This window comes from Sceloporus undulatus, chromosome 1 (assembly GCF_019175285.1).
Source record: "Sceloporus undulatus isolate JIND9_A2432 ecotype Alabama chromosome 1, SceUnd_v1.1, whole genome shotgun sequence".
NCBI classification, from domain to species: domain Eukaryota; kingdom Metazoa; phylum Chordata; class Lepidosauria; order Squamata; family Phrynosomatidae; genus Sceloporus; species Sceloporus undulatus.
This window is the reverse complement of record NC_056522.1, coordinates 92,498,181-92,515,574: the sequence shown is the minus strand read 5'-3', so window position 1 is coordinate 92,515,574 and position 17,394 is coordinate 92,498,181. Positions and strand designations below refer to the sequence as shown.

The 17,394-nt window shown below is 40.6% G+C and overlaps 1 protein-coding gene and 1 long non-coding RNA gene across 6 annotated transcripts in view; both read right to left on the bottom strand.

Annotated features, from left to right (window-relative positions):
• NHSL1 (NHS like 1) overlaps nucleotides 1-17,394 on the bottom strand; it is a 227,626-nt gene that overhangs the window by 129,759 nt on the left and 80,473 nt on the right. The gene's annotated exons all lie outside the window — the stretch shown is intronic.
• LOC121920305 lies at nucleotides 1,237-3,831 on the bottom strand. The gene is made up of 3 exons (XR_006101721.1): nucleotides 3,123-3,831; nucleotides 1,984-2,205; nucleotides 1,237-1,755 (listed from the first exon to the last, which is right to left on the bottom strand). It is a non-coding gene; the product is annotated as an uncharacterized LOC121920305 (long non-coding RNA).

Genomic DNA, 17,394 nt, shown 5'->3' with positions numbered 1-17,394 from the left:
TGTTTTCTGCTAGTAGTATGGTGTTAACCACATATCTTAGACTATTAATATTCCTTCCTTCTATTTTTCCTCTTTTTTTCTGAGTCTTAGGCGCTTTACAGACCACCCAAAAGGGTGGTCTACCAGCGCAAGTGTTTGCTGCGCCAGGGAACCGCAGCAGACAAACCACGTGATTCCTTGGCGCAGCAAAAAGAACCCGCAAAAAGTGGGTTCTTTTTGCAGTGCAGTAATGACGCTGCAAGGCGCCACTGGTGCGCTTGCAGCATCATTTCCGCGCCACGATGTGTGGACGCTAAGTGTCCACTACGTCGAAATGGCAGCACCCATGCAGAATGGGCGCTGCCATTTTGTACATGCTCGGCACGTACTAGGGTTAGGGGATCCAGAAAGGACGCCCTTTCGTAACCCTAGTACGTGCCTTGCGGCATCATTACCATGCTGCTTTTTGCGGGTTATTTTTGCTGCTCCAAGGAATCGTGCAGTTTGTCCGCTGCGGTTCCCTGGCGAAGCAAACACCGGCGCCCGCAGACTGCCCTTTTGGGCAGTCTGTAAAGCACCTAAGACTATTGGCGCACCTCTTCAGATGATATTTTCTATATACGTTAAACAAATAGAGTGATAGAATACAGTGTTGTTTGACCCCTTTGCTAATTGAGAACCATTCTGTTTTTCCATATTCTGTTGTATTGCTCTGAAAATATATTCTCCATTTCTTCCTCTAATACCGGCAGCTAGTCAGTAGGAAGGAAGAAGGTACCACACAACTATCTCCCCTGCCGCAGAATCCCAAAACTTCTCCTCCTCCATGCCCATAGTTGAGATTAGCAAGTATGATGTTTCTCTGCCTCCTGCATTCAGCATTGCCTAGCCATTTCAGTAACACAATTTCTCAACAACAGTCACGCACGCTAAGAAACTTTACTCAACTGTGCACATTGCGAGCACAGTAGAAGGGACTGCCCTTGTTGTTTGTCATTAACAGCCTTCAAGTCGACCTTGACGCATGACGACTGTGAACAAGACACCTCCAAGACATCTCATCCTCAACAGTTCTGTTCAAGTCCTGCAGATTCAGAGTTGTGCCCTCCTTAAGTCTATCCATCTGGTATGTAGTCTTCATTTCTTCCTACTGCCTTCTACCTAAATATTCTACCTCAATATTTTCTTTTTCAGTAAATCTTGCCTTCACATGATGTGGCCAAAGTAAAACAGTCTCTTCTTGGCTTCCAGGGAAAGTTCAGGCTTGATTTATTCTAGGACCCATTTATTTGTCTTTTTAGCCATCCACAGTATCCCCAGAAGTCTTCTCTACCACCACATCTCAAATGAGTTGATTTTCTGGTTATCAGCTTTCTTTACCAGCCAGCTCTCACACCCGTACATAGTGAAGAGAAATACAATGGCATGGGCAATTCTAGCTTTAGTGTTCAGTTGTATCTTTTTGCACTTCAGGAGCTTGTCTAGTTCTTTCATGGCTGCCTTTCTGAGTCTTCTTCTGACTTCCTGACTTCAATCCCCATTCTGATCAATGATTGATCCAAGGTATGGGAAATCTTTAACTATTTCAATTTCTTCATTATCTACATTGGATTTATGTAAATCCTCCATGATCTAGGCCTAATCCATCTCCACGAAGTCAACTAGATCTAAAAGTTAAGCATAAATGGGGCAGTGATGATGATGAGGGTTCTGATTCAACTGCAAACGCTTCAAGTCCAAGCCCAAGCCTAATGCTCTTCCTGACAACTAGGACAACTGGAGAAATAAAAGGAAGAGGAGAGGAAACTGTGTTGGGATTGAATGAAATAACACACTCAAGTTCTTGAAGGACGGGAGTATCTCAATTTCGAAAGAAAAGAAAGTAGGGCCAATTCCGAAATGAACACATGTATGTGGATGGCTATCACACCACAGAAGAACACAGCACCCATCCCAAAACCAAATTAGTGTGAATGCAAAAGAAATTATCATATGAGTACGTACCCTTCATAGTTTAGAATTCAAATCCCAGCACATGCGCAGTGAGGGCAGAATGGGATTGTGACCTTTTTACACTTCCAGTGGGGCTTGCTTCCAGTTCTCGTTGTTTTGCCTTGTTTCATGTTATTTTGTTTTGCCTTGTTTCGCATTATTTTGTTTTTCCCTTGTTTCATGTTATTATTCATTGCCCTTTATTTCACGTTCTTTGAGCATTGGATTCTGACTCTACAAAAAATGGATCGAATCCCAGTGGGTGACCTGGCGCTAGTCACACTCTCTCAGCCTCCTCAGAAAATGGCAAAGGCATACCCCATCTGCATACCTCTGCCAAGAAAACCCTGTGACAGGGTCATCTTAAGTGAGAAACGACTTGCTGGCACACAACAACACACTGAGCAATAGGTCTTGGACAAGTCACATTCTCTAAGCCTCAGAGGGTGGCCATGGCAAACCTGCTCTGAGTAAACCTTGCCAGAGAACCCTGTGACAGGGTCACATTAGGGTCTCCCAAAGTTGGAAAGGACTTGAAGCCAGATACCCCTGAGGGTGGGAGAGGGGAGAAGGGCTCATCAACAGGAAGGGACCCCCTGAAACTCAGCTCCCAAGGGACCCCTGGAACTCAAATTTGGCCAGGCTCCTCCTCGCACCATGAAGGCCCAGCACCCCAAAATTTGTCTCTTTGCGAAGCCAGCAAGGGCTTCTTTTTTCAAGTGGGCAGGGAGATCCCTAGCTCTACCCTGCTGGAATTCCTGTGACATATATGACCATATATGTTCTTGTCTTGTTTGGTATCCCTAGCAATCCCTTTCCTACTGCCCACCCATCCTCTGGACAGAATGTAGGAAGTAAGAGGAGGCATGTTCAGCCTTCTGTGCCTCCTCCAAAAAGAGTATTCCCCCACCCTCTGGCCTGCAAAGTTAAAAGGAGTTAAAAGGAAAGTTTCCTTCATTCACCCCCTGGGTCTTGCTCTTCCCAGAAGGAAGCACCCAGGGAGCACAGGAGAGAGGATCTTGGGAATTGTAGTCTGATGCGAACGCAATCCCAGGGCGCCCTAGAAATGCGTTTCATACCTGGAAAATTCGGATTGCATGCAACTTCAGAGTGGAACAGGATTTATAAATTTGATGTTTCCCCGTACTTACCCATCCTTGGGATTCCTCTGGTTCCCGTGTGAATTGACTTAGCATTGCCTTCGATTTCGTGTGAACATCTTTCTCGAAATCACACTCAATCCCAGGATTGCACCCAGGATGCACCTGCATTAACCTTCCAATTGTGGTCCATGTGAAAGAGTCCAAACAGAATGAAGGCTGGGTTCTGTCCACTGGTAAGCTGCAGACATTGTCAGATGCAGCTGCAAAACCCCTCCACTCCTGTCTTCAAGGAAGCACCTTTTCTGGAGGCTTCTGACAGCTCTCCCTCACCATGAAAGGGACAACAAAAGCCAAGTTTCTTTAGGCTTCTTTGGTCTGCCAAGAGAGCTTTAAAGAGGCACTTCCCAAGGTTTCCTTTCATCCATGCTTATTACAATTTGCCCTGGATAGGGGCCCACAATGAAAGCCAGCATCCTTTTCCCTGATGCTTAGCTGGACTTCGTTCTCAGTTAAAGAGGAGGAAACAGCTCAATAGTCGATAAAATGGTTCATTTTCCACTTTTCTGCCAAGGAGGGTGAAAAAGAGATTGCAGGAATTTACTGTGATCTCCTCCACCTCTCCTCATCTGAGGAGACCTGAGAAGGTTTCTTCCTTCCTTCCAAATTTAGGGGGAAAGTATGCCTTACCTGGTCTTGAGGTTCAGGTACATTTGAAAAATTCAGCCTGTATGGATACTCCTTTTTGCTGCATGTTTTCCTGACACCCCAACTTTACCTACTTAGCCCCACCATCCTAAGAGCTCTCAGACTACAATGCCCTCCCCCCCAACCCATCCATGGAGAACCAGATCCTGGTACAGGAAGGAAGAGCAGAAATTGGACTCTCTCTTATTAGCTTACTTGACTATCTGAAAATTTTAAAATAACTTTGACTTTGATATGGTAACAAAATAAATGTTAGTGACTGTAAAAATAGTCACTTAACATTATTTCATCATCACAGACAACAAATCGCTAACAGAATACCTCTATGCTTTAACAATTATATTTCACTTAATTAATCCAAGAGCAGAAACACAAGTCTTAAAAAAACCAGACATATTTCTGACAGGCATCAAATAAACAAACACAAAGATAGAGTTTGTTTACCTATTCTGTAATTAAAAATGTCACATCTCAATAATAGCAACTTTTACAGAAAACCAAAATTGCAGTGTTTCTCTCATACACGCACTTTTTTATTTGACTCATCTTGTGAAAAACCATTGTTATAACTAGGCTTTGCATCATGTAATGACAAATTTTATCATTCCCTCAAGCCATTCATTAGACCCCATGCTGATCTGGGAATAATTAAATGAACATTTTGTCTGATAGATCCTATTAAGCAACACAGGCAGTGTACATGCTGCATCCAACACATTGTTCCTAAAGTTCCAGCAACACAAACAATTATATTTCACACACTTGATATGCTCAGTAATTTGCAAGCTACAGAGTGCACTTGTTATTTTGTACAGGAAAGGATTACATGTAGCATTTATAGTATTCCAGACAAGAATGTGTCTTCTCCCTGCTCATAAAAGACAAAGGGTTACGGGGGCTTGTGGTGCTCTTTGATTCAAACCTAGAGACCAGAGATTAAAACTTCTCATAAACTTCTAAGAGATGTTAGTGAGGTTGCTAGCCAATGACCAAAGCAGTTCTCAAAAGCAAAGCAAAATACACAACACAGTCCTCCTAGCACCACACAAAAGTCACATCACTGCCAAAAAAGCCCCCTTACCTTTCAAACAAAACATGCTGAGCTTGTTCCATGGAGGGGAGTAAAAGGGTCCTGTCTGCAGAGCATGCAAAGCACCAGTACTAGGTACAGCTGCTCCCCAATCCTTCCCATTCAAGCACACAGCCGGCGAAGCATGGCAAAGTGCCAGCTCCTGCTTCTATAGGAAGCTGCAGCCCAACCCACTGATTCCTAAACAACATTGCTGACACCTCCCTATCTCCCATCTCCTCCCATTCTCTCCTCTCCCCATGCAAAGCTATTTCAAAAAAGAAAAAGAAGATGAAAGAGGGAGAGGCAACTGTGTCTCTTCAGCCACGCCTAGGCACAATGCAAACCTGAATACAGTACATTTGTTTTATCCTCTTGTCAGCATTTTCCCACTGAAAACAGTTCATACTCATCAACTGGTCAGCATTAGAAAAAATTAATCACTCTTATTCCGCGTGAGCTGTTCTCTATGAATTGAAAATTCTGGCTCTTTGTAACTTTTTCTTTGTAAGTAATTGTTCTGGAATGTATTACTTTTGAAATGCTTTCTTTAGTTCCTTTTAAACTTTTCACAACATATATACGTATGCATAGGCATACACATGCGGCGGGGGGAGGGAACAACAAAGAACTGCAAAAATCAAATTCAATAATTACTGTACTTGAAGGTAGCTGTGGACTGAGACAAACAGGACAGTTGTGTGCCTTCAAGTCATTTCTGACTTAAGGCAAACCTAAAGAGAACCTTATCACAGGGTTTGCTTGGTAAGATTTGTTCAGAGGGGCTTTACCTTTGCCTTCCTCTGATACTGAGGGAGTGTGACTTGTCCAAGGCCAGTGGGTTTCCATGGTTGAAACCCTGGTTTCAAAGTTGTCATCCAACACTCAAACTGCTAAACCATGTTGGCTCTTATAAACAGATCAGAAATAGGAAAAGGTGGAAAGCTGACCTTCAACAACAGTCCCTCTTGCTCAAGGATAAATGTTACTGCTTTTCCATATTACCACTTAAGATCAAGGAAATGACCATCTTAGAGTCTAAGTAAAGGAATTTGGGTTAAGCCCAGGCTTTCAAATGTGGGTTGCCAAGCAGGTGCAAAGCTGGGTGAGGTGTAGGAGAAAACCAGGAAGTGGGGAAGGGTTTTAACTTTCTCTGCTCACTTCTTGCCATTTGACCACAATCTCGACAATCTGTCGTCAAATCCACTTTATCTACCACATTCTCAGCCTCATGAGTAATTCATTGCTTTTTACTGATGCCTCACAGGGAGCACTATACACAATCATGAGAGATAATAAGGGGTGGAAACTTAAGACCCTCCAGGTATTGTTGTACTACAACTTTCTAAAACTGTCACCATTAGATGTTCTAGTTAGGGCTGATCATAGATGACATTCCTCAACCCCAAAATGTCTGGAGGGCCACAAGTTAGCCACCAACCACCACTGATCTATATAGAAAAGACATGATTGCATAGCAGCTATAATGAAGACTCTCATTATGTTTAGCATGCTGTTTCCAAAGCAAGAGATTGCTTTGACTGCAGTGTAACATACTGTCTCAGAAACAAAAGGACAAAAAAGTAGAAAGATAAAATAAAAATTAAAAGGTTTTCTGACTGGAGAACTTCTGGAGTGAAAGATCCCCCCCCCCAAAAAAAAGCCCTCTGTAGCTAGAAAGTACACATGGACATAAAAATACAAGTTATTTTATTCAGCAAATCTCCAAAAAGCATAAATCAAATTCATGTATCTACAGAGAAAACAGTTAAAAATTTTAACAAAAGAATGCAATCATTTCACAAATCTGCTCTACTCTATACCTCTAGTTAACAAAAATGGGATTTAATAGTAAAGTTGAAGATATACATCAAGAGACAAGCACAGAAAATCACGTTTATGGTCACCTCTTTTTCTCTTATCTGCAGAAACATCAATTTCACTATAGACTCTATAATAGACATCTTTCTCCACCTTTAGAAATTTTACAGACTCCCTTGTTCTTTTCAGTCGCTCTCTGAGGAATGAGCAAACACACTGGTGGGAAGGGAAGATGTGTAAAAAGAATCATGTGGGTCTTTGGACTGAGGAAACTGTTACTCTGAGTTAAAAATTTAAGGTATGATTTAGGAGCTGGTATTAGGATGAGCAGGACAGAAAGGGTGCAGAAATCAGTTCTCATTGGCAGCACAGGCTTGGGTCCAATTCAATAATAAGCCATAGTTCAGGAGGCAGCACAAGGAGAATCCTGGCTTATTGGTTATAAGCATAATGCGCACTGGATAAATGCTCCTGCTTCACATGAAATAAGCTAAGCCAGGCTTCCCCAATCTTGCACATGCTTCAGATGTTTGGGACTTTAATTCTCATGTTCCATCAAAACCAGCCATATTATAATTCAAAATATATCTAGACACACAGTTTAGAAAAAGGCCAGATAAATAAACCACAGGTCTTCTGTCTCTGCTTAATTTATTGTTAGGTACAGAACCCTGAGAAGTCACATACACCACCAACAAACCATGATGCTGGTTTGTCAGATAAGAGACAAGTTAGAATTCCTGGTTTGTACTATGAACTAAGTCTATGTCAAAATAAGGAAGGTCCATGGTTTGTTTGCTTGTTTGTGTAACCATTCTGAATGAGGAAAAATAATGATGGCATACAAATGTGATTATCATGTTAATCTTCTATCATCATTCTGTTGTTTTCAGGCACATTTTTATTCTCTCTGTACATTGTTCAACTTCCCCTATTTCTTTTATTGGGAAGGATGCACTACATCTATGAAGTGCATAGAAACAGAAACAGAATCTATAAATAAATCACATATTCTTTGAGGTTTCCACAGTTTTAAGAAGACAAAAAAAGTGTGCACCATTTGCAATTTTGCTTCCCTGGGAAGTTATCCAAAAGATTACAATTTGCATATGTACTGCAACACACACAAATGCAGGAGTAAGCATCTGGATGAGAGCCACAGGGGCTGGTGTTAAGTCCAGTCTTTTTAAATGCATGCATTAATTATCTGCAAGGGGAAATAACAACACATTAATGAAGTTCCCCATAGACAATAAATTGGGAGCAGCTGTGAATAAATAGAGAAATATTTTTAGAAACCATTTATAAAGGAAACATCCACATACATACACACACTACGTACATGTGTGCTTGTGCTGAGTATTAAAATGTGGCACAATAAAATTCATAAGTGACAGAAACCTAAAATGAAACAAAGTTTTTTCAGAGCTGAACAATCAGAGCTGAACAATTAGAAAGATATTTGGATTGACAATTTGATCTCAGGCATGACCTACAACTATATATCAGTATTACTATTTTTGTCTTCTTCGTAATATAGCTAAGCAAACTCAAAAGCCTTTAAGTCACCTAAGAATATTTGAAATCCTCTTCACTAAAGACCAGAACAAACTTCACTTGAAGAAGAGGCCATTTTTCCCTACACTGATGCAGAATGTAACTTTTCACTTAGTTTCTCTATCTGCTTCTTACTACTTTGGCCACATCCTTCCAGACCATCTGGAGGTGAATAATAAAGAAGCATTTAAATCAGGGATGGCTAGGGTTTTAGGAACACAACGTAGCCCAGTCCAACATGCCATTAATGGATGCAAAAAGAATGGCAAAGAATATTTCCCCCAACCTTCTAGTATAGTGAGCTACACATTGGAGTTCATGAACATATGCCCCCAGTCAAGATTGTCAGACTGGGGTCATATGGAAGGTTGTCTGACTGATCTCCAAATTCTTAGTGCACATTTCTATCCGGTTTCACATCTTATCAAGTAACAGCAACACATTTGCTGTAGTGAATAACCAGACTTTTGTTACTGCAACCAAGTGATCGGACAGGTTTGGCAGCTGGGGCTGAGGACCTGTCTGTCAATAAGGAGGCCACTCCTCAATGGCAGAATGAGGAAAAAGAAGGGGAGAGAACAGTTTCACTGATGCTTGGGACATGACAGCTGTGTGTGACAGCCTGAAGGGAAGCTGCTGGTAGATTTCAATCTAAGACTATCTTTAGCCATGTTCATATCTTTCCTGAATATGAAAGAGCTGAAACTCAGGACTGCAATGCAAATTCTGAATTTTCCCCCTCCTGCCACCAGTATTGCTGAGTCAAGTGGCAAAACTTGTAGTGGACCTCTGTCATATTGGTTGGAACTAGAGAAGGACAGAGGGAGGGAGTATGTTATCAATAATCTTCCATCCCACCAGGGCCCTTGAGGCAATATAAAACAAGAGAACACCTGTCAATCTGAGCTGGGCCTTATTTTAGCATGGTTCTTGACTACACTGAGAGTGCTGGAATAAATTTACAGAAAATTAATAAAATTTACTTGTCTAGTTGTAAGTTGTAACAAACAAAATGTTTTCCAAATGTTTTCAAAGTAATTGTTAGTAAATTGTAAACAAAGTCCAAACTATGAACAACTTTTCAAATAAATGATTTGGACAAAGATCAGAAGTAATCGTGACATATGCCGTTCATTACTGTTGTTATGTGCCTTCAAGTCATTCCTGACTGATGATGACCTTTGCAGAGTTTTCATTGGTAAGATTTGTTCAGAGGGAGCTTGCCTTTGACTTCCTCTGAAGCTGAATATTGCATACCCAAGAGGTTTCCATGGCTGAGTGAAGATTTGAACCCTGGTTTTCAGAGTCATAGTTCAGTGCTCAAACCATTACACCACGCTGGCTCTCATACTATTCCTAAATAGCTCTCATTTTATCACTAAAATATCAATGTTGTTACATTATTAGAGCCAGTCTGTTGTAGTACTCAGATTCTAATCCCCATTGAGCTATGAAAGCTTAAATCAATCACAATCTCTCACTCTTATACATCTCACAGGTTTGTTTTGAGGATAAATAAAGGAGCTATATATACTGCCTTTGACATCATCAGACAAAAGAGAGATATAAACTAACAGAAAATAAATAAATAAATAAATAAATAAGGACAGAGCCAATGCCACTTGTACTTAGAAAGACCTGCCTTACCTCAAGGGTTGCTGTCCCTCAGACAACTGGGGGGCCGAAGCCAAAAAATAAATAATTAAATAATTTTTTTTAAAATAAATAAATAAATAAATAAATAAACCGGGACAAATGTAGGACAAAATTTTCAAATGGGGGGCACTTTTTACATAAAAAATGGAGGACACGTGAAAAAACTTGCTGATTTTTTTTAAAAATGTTAAGATAAATGCATGTTTCTGAGGCTTCTATAGACAATTGCCCCACCATGCCCCTCGCGCAAGATGCCAAAGGCCCCAGCGGCAATCGGCAGCAGGACTGGGCTGGGGCCAGTCCCAAGGCCTCGCCGGGCCGCATCCGGCCCGCGGGGCGCAGGTTGCCTACCCCTGGTGTAGTAGAACGGATGCATATACTTCACAATACTTTAATTACAGATGCATCTTTTCTGTCTGTCAGTGTCTCTAAGCCAGTCTAAATCTCCCTCTTTTCCCCCAGTTTGCTAAAGGCTCACCATGCACCATCAGTTCAATGGTGTCTCTCTCCCTCTCCTTGCTCCTGACTAGGACAGCCTTCAAATACTTGGCCTGTGGTTTGCCTTTTATTTGTTGTATTAGTTTTTAAAAATCCTTTTTTGGACAAAGGCCCTTCAATATGTACAGATGCAGAATTACCCAAGAACTCAAACCTCTTGGTATTGTCAGTTAATAAGTGGCAAGGACTTATCCCAAATATGTATGGACTCTGGAGACTTCAGATTCCTTGTCTTTTCTATGTCAACAAAAGGATGGGATTGGTCATGTCCGCCTTAGGCTGCCCATCAGTTAGCAGTTACAGACAAAATGGTAAAAATGAACAAGGGAGAGATTATGGGGCCAAAATGCAAATAATCTGGTAGCATGGTCTGAAAACCTGGCAGCTTTATTGTTCATTAAGGCAGTCTAAAATTTAACTGAGGCAAGAGGTTGTTAATCAATTCCCTACACATTTTACCCTTTTAAGAACTCTAGCTGAAATCATCCCCCACCTTATTACTTAAATAAATATGATGTTCTTTTTCTCTTGCTTTGACTATAGCTTGTTCTCTCTCAGGCAACAACTTTATGAAAGGAATCATATTGCAGAAAACGGAGAGAAAGATTATTATAGAAGATGTTCTTCATGCATCCATTCATTTATTTTTGTTCATGTTGGGGTTGGAGAAGAAAGCAATGAAGAACACAGTTGCTATGCCTGGCCTTCCCAAGTCATGTAGCCATTTGTTTCTGAACTTTGCATTACTCTTAGGAAGTGCCGCTAGGTTTAAATTCCAAGGACAAAGAGTATAGTATTCTGCGTCTTGAGATACTGCACAGCTTTGCTGATAATTTAGAAACAAGAAATAAATGATAAGGAACTACAGTATTAATATTACAGTATTTGCACTGGATATTTTCTGAACTGCTTTGGATCTCTTACCCTTCCTGAAAAAGTACAGGTTTCAGTAACTATTAGTCTAGAAGTCTGTACTACTACATTTCTCTTTGAATTCAGTAGAGCCAATTTTTCTAACTTTAACTCTAACTGAGTTTTCCACAAGTAGCCTTTGGGTTTGGCATAATTCACTACATTTTAAACAAAAAGAATCAGTTAAGCCACAGTAATAGGTGGCCTGAAGCCAATCCCAAACCATGAATAATGTTAGACTCAAGAACAAGACAAACAAAAGCTGTAGGGCATGCAAAGGGCAATGCTTCATAACATTTCTATCAGGTCAAGGGAGGAATCGCTAAGCTCACTTTTCTAAATCGGTCTTGCCCAGGACATTCCCTATTTGCACAGAAAGGACAAAATTACAAAAGTTTGAAGGATAAAAGGAAGTTATTTAATATGAGATGGATTTATATTAGTCTCTCCCCTGCCGCATTCTGTTTTGCAGTGAAAGTAGGGGGGGTTATGGTCTTTTGTCTTTTAATATTTAGGAAAACAGCATATTATAGAAATAAAAATGTCATAATGTAACTAATATAAAGAGTAATAACATGTTTTATTTTTCCAATATCCAGTTCTGTTCTTGCTAAATTAATTTATGCTGCTGAAATGCACAAATCTGGAGTGAGGAAAATAGTACTACTCATTACCAGCATAACCTTCAAGGCAGTAACAAACACAATATCTAAATTTCTTGTTTGGGAAAAGAAACTCCACCTGATACAATTGGTTCTTAATTACAGAAACTCCTACCACAGTAAAACGTTCAACTGTTAGAAGATATCATAAGATTCTTTCTTTTTCTCAGAGCTGCAAATATCATGCTAAAACTAACAGGGTGGGAATCATGTAGACCCCTAGATGCTATGCCGGCAAAGATTGTTAGAAAATGCAGTCCAACATCTGGAGGGCTGTATGATTCCTATCCTTCATATACAACAATGGCTACCATCAGGACTCTGGAGCTGATATACCAAACTTCCAACATGTCTATTTTAATACTGTTCTCTGACTCCTTCATAAATGGCAGCGAAGGAGACAGACATAATGCATGTACAAGATAGTTTGATGGGTGTTCTACTCACTTGAGCAGGGATGGAGAGTGTGTGGCTCACTTGCAATATGGAGGTCCTTTCCCAACCTCTAAAATGGTTTTCCCTGAAAACCACATAGAAAATCCCTCAAACAGATAGAATGGTGCTGTTGTTTTCTTGTCAGTTGCCCACCTTAATCTTGAGATACAAAACCCTTTAACCATCAATATGACACACAACATCATTTGTCTGACTGTTTGAATTGCTCACTGCTGCCTTTTCCTTACCCAGTTCAGTAGCTAGCCAAAATAAAATACACTATAATAAAAGCCTAAAACAATAGAAAAAGAAAAGTAAGAAAAACAATGAGAGAGACTGAACGGCTACGTAAGAATTATGGCAAGGCCGAACAGTCCAGTTCAGCCTCTAAAGGCCAATAGCCTACATAACAGGAAGGTTTACAACTGAGGCAGATTACCAAACTCTTGGAATGATATGTTGTTACACTCATTTGATAAACAGGTAGAATAAGCTATAAGGAAATGAAGTTTACTTGCCAAATACAATGTACTTATTTGTATTGAGACTTTGGGGTTCTTAAATGCCATTTGTTTGTTTGTTTTTTCTCAAAACAAAACACAGAAATGATAGGGCTCCCACTGAATCTTTGGTGTGAACAATATCTGTTGCATATCAGATATAGCCATTTGCATGTGAACTGAAGTGACTTTGAAACAAGTTATTGATTATTAAAGCAACTCAGGATTATTTGAAAGCACCAACTAAAACCATGGCAAACAAACTGCATTTGTATCTGCGCAAACAGTTATTCACTAAAACATAGTGAAATTAAAAAGAAAAACTAGAATCTCCCCTTCATGAAACTTTGCTCTTATACAAAGGTATGTAGTTGTTTAGCAGAGCCAGTGTGACATAGTGGTTTGAGGGTTGGACTATAAGACTCTGGAGACCAGGGTTCAAATCTATGCTCAGTCATGAAACACACTGGGTGGCCTTGGGCATGTCACATCCTCTCAGCCTCAGAAGAAGGCAATCGCAAACCTCCTCTGAAAAAATCTTGCCACAAAAACTCCGTGATAGGTTAGAGATGCCATAAGTCAGAACTGACTTGAAGGCACACAACACAAGTAGCTGTTGAGCAGAGAACTATGAGCTGGGCAACCCCTATGGCTTCATATTCTTCTTGGCATTGTCTCACACTGTCCTCAGATTAATTTCAAACAACCTTTGCAAGCAATCAGTTCAGAACTCTACAAGGGCTATCTGTTCCCTCCTTAGTAACCTGCTATGTGGGGGAAGGAAAGGAATATGGGGAAGAGAGAGTTTAATCTACACTTTCATATCTGTCCAACACTGGCCAGCCTCCTGGCTCAACCACGCATCCTCCTCAGGCGGTAGGCTGCCCAGCAATGAGCAGTTTCCTGTAGAAGGATGCACAGAGGAGACTCTGATAGCCGATAGACCCTGACAGCATCCAACAAGAACTGTTTAGCAATGCTCTTCTATTCAAAATTGTACAATTTTATTTATCTTGTACAGTATTACATTTTGTGTTGTGTTATTGCCATGGATAAATGCACAATATAAACTGTTAGAATGGTGTTGTTCTGAAGAAGCTAGCATGGCCCAGTGGTTTGAGTATTGGACTACTACTCCAATCTGCAAGTGAATCACACAATATCCATTGGGTGGCCTTGGGCAAGTGTGTGGCTTGCTCTCAGCACCAGGGGAAGGCAATGGCAAACCTCCTCTGAACAAATCTTGCCAAGAGGACCTCATGATAGGTTTGCCTTAGGGTCACCATAAATTGGAAACAACTTGAAGGCACACAACGCCAATGAAGAGAAAATGCATCAGATAAAAGAATCCTATCCAAAATATAGGCCTGTTACAGACTGCCAAAATAAAGCTGCTTCGGGTCTCTTTGGAGATATGCTGTTTAAATGATGCATGCATCCTAAGAATCTGGAAGCTGCACCAAAGCTGCACTCCAGTGCTTAGGAATTGAGTGTGGCTTTGGCACAACCTCCGGACTCTTAGGACCCATGCATCATTTAAATAGCATACCTCCAGAGAGACCTGAAGCAGCTTTATTTTGGCAGTCTGTAACAGGCCATAATTTTGCAAGAACACATAGAAACTCAAATTAAAGCTTACTTAAATGACTTAAAACTGTTAGGGGTGTATCTGTGGGGGAAGAGACGTCAACTTCAAACCAAAAAGACAAGATTCACTCTGTCAAGATAGGCAGGCAAAACACAAGGGAATGAAAGGCAGGAGACAGCAGCCATCATTTGAGATTTATACTGGTGGCAATAAACCGTTTCCTTTGCCCAAGGGATGGTCAGCAGGTGCAGCTCATCAGGCAAAGTAAATTATTGTGCCTGACTAGGTTGTCTTCCAGCAGGGGAACATGATTTAAGTTGGTAATCATTAAATCATTCCTGCCAATTTAAAAACATTATTCCTTAACCCATGGCTAACAGACATGCTCTGTCACAAGTTGGATGGTGATCCACAAATACCTATTACAGGAATAACATGATATTTTTTGAAAAGTTAAAAACGTGGCTGTTGATGGGAAAGAAATAAGTGCTATGTCCAGTTTTTGAATATAACTATGGGCCCAAACAGACAGGCCAAAATAAAGCTGCTTTGGGTCACTTTGGAGATATACTGTTTAAATGACACACACATCCTAAGAGGCCAGAAGCTGCGACAAAGGCTTTGGTGTGGCTTCCGGCCTCTTAGGGTGCATGCATCATTTAAACAGCATACCTCTAAAGTGACGTGAAGCAGCTTTATTTTGGCCTGTCTGTTCGGGCCTTATGTTCCTATTAGTCTCAGTGGATAAACTACTGTACTCAGTAAAGATCACGGCCATACTTTGAAGCAATAACCTCTTCAGTTATAGTTAAGTCTTTGCTTTCATACATTTAAACCATGATGTATTTTGATTTACAAAAAAATAAGTGTAACATCTTAATTCAATCTATATAAAATCATTAAAAAATGTTTTCTACAAGTCTGACTTAGTGCTTTATGTAAATTGTGTCTATGGCTGTTTTTCTACATATTGATAAATCAGGAGTCCTAGCTTAATAAACTGCAAAATATTAATAAATTGCAAATTGGCATAACCTGTTCCCCTCAGCAGACAAACAAGCCAGAAAGGAGAGCTAAATGGGATGGCTTAATGATTATGGCCAAGAGTACTAAAACAAGTCAGGATTCATAAGCCATCTTGTCTATGCATTCTGGTTTATTTGGGTGCATCATTATCACTAGTTCAGATGTCACTTTAAGGTCTCCCTACCTGGTTTACCAACTTGTAAGGAGCACTGAAAAGGCTGCATGTGCCAGCACAATCTTATTTGCATAATTGTTTGTTAATCCAGCATTACTTAATATTAATTGCAAATATTCCCAATGTCTCCTGTCTGAAACACTTCTCATCTGTAAAAGATAGATACCTCTGTAAACCTCACTTCTCTTAAACAGCAGGGAAAAGGTATATCAATTAAGTATGAAGGGGGGGAATCTACATCGGACCGAACAGCTATCTATGTTCAGCATTTTGTTCAAACAGTGGCCAACTAACTGTCTATGGCAAGCACATCAGCTGAAAATTTGTGTAACTGAACCCTCTGTCTCGTATTCTCCTGCAACTGATATACAGGGGCATATTGCCTCTGATACTGGAGATAATATATAGCTATTCTGACAAGCAGCCATTGTCAGTCCTAATCTAAACTGAACTTATTTAACGAAGACTCCAACTGTTTTCCCAACTGTCTGAGAAAATACATACAGGCAGCCACTAGCAAGCTTGAGAAATGGTATAGCTGACAAGACAGCATCCACAACATGATTTTTATAAGGCACAGTAGACTTCGCTTCAACTGTACAGTGTGGCATCTGAACATAGAACTCTGCTTTGTTTACGGCAAAGCACCTAGTGCAAGACACGTGCAAAGAATGCTGGACTTGGTGGACTTTATCTTTATCCAAAGTACTTCTTATGTTGTTAAGCAAGAATGCAATGTCAGGATCACTGAATACATATTTATTTATACCTAAACTGATAAAAGAGATCCCTAATTGCTTTAAATTCAATGTATATCAGTAGATCAACATATTCTATTATTTAAAATGAGACTATGCAACAATGAAATCAACTCACCCAGAGTACAGGGTTCGACAGATCAGCACTTTGCGCCAGCCTGGGCCTGAAGTAGTGTGCACAGGGGCTGAGCATTTACACACTTAGCAACCCTACCGTGCCCCCCGGGTGCCATCTTGGCGTGCCCCCGTATAGACAGGGCACACCATGATGATGTCTGCATGGCACAGCACCCAAACAGAGCGGCGCGGACATCATCATGGCATGCGAGTGCGCCAATGGCGCCCTGCGCATGACCTAAAAAACCTGCCAAGAGCAGGTTCTTTTTAGGCTTCCTAGAGGCCACAGCGTTTGGTTGCTGCGGCCTCCACCCAGGGCAGAAAGGGGCAGTGTCTCGCCACCCCTTTTTGCCCATCTGTCCAGCTCCTAAGTTACAGGAAGTTGTAGTAATGTCTTAACTTCATGTCGTCAAGAAACATATTGTTTAACTTATACACTACTAAACATTATCTTGGCCCACATTATATAATCAAGAACAGCAAAAGCAGCATTTAAGAAGACCTTACATGTGAAAAATTCCTTCTGTACATTTTTAAATCTTGAGAAAATAATTACAGTGTACAACTATACTAAAAAACTACAAAATAGTACCATAGAGACGATGCTTTAATCATTCTACATGGCAGTTGTCTTCATATGGAAACTCATTCATGTGCATCAACACTGACAAGTTGATAGTAAATGTTTGCTGGTGTCCCACTGCATGGACTGTATGATATCCTAACAACATTAAACAGGGGTACACCCAAGAAGAATCACTAGTGCCACTGTCAAGAAGGAACAATGAGCTTTATCACATTGAGCTTTAGGAACGGCCCAGCAGGAAACAGAACGAGTGGG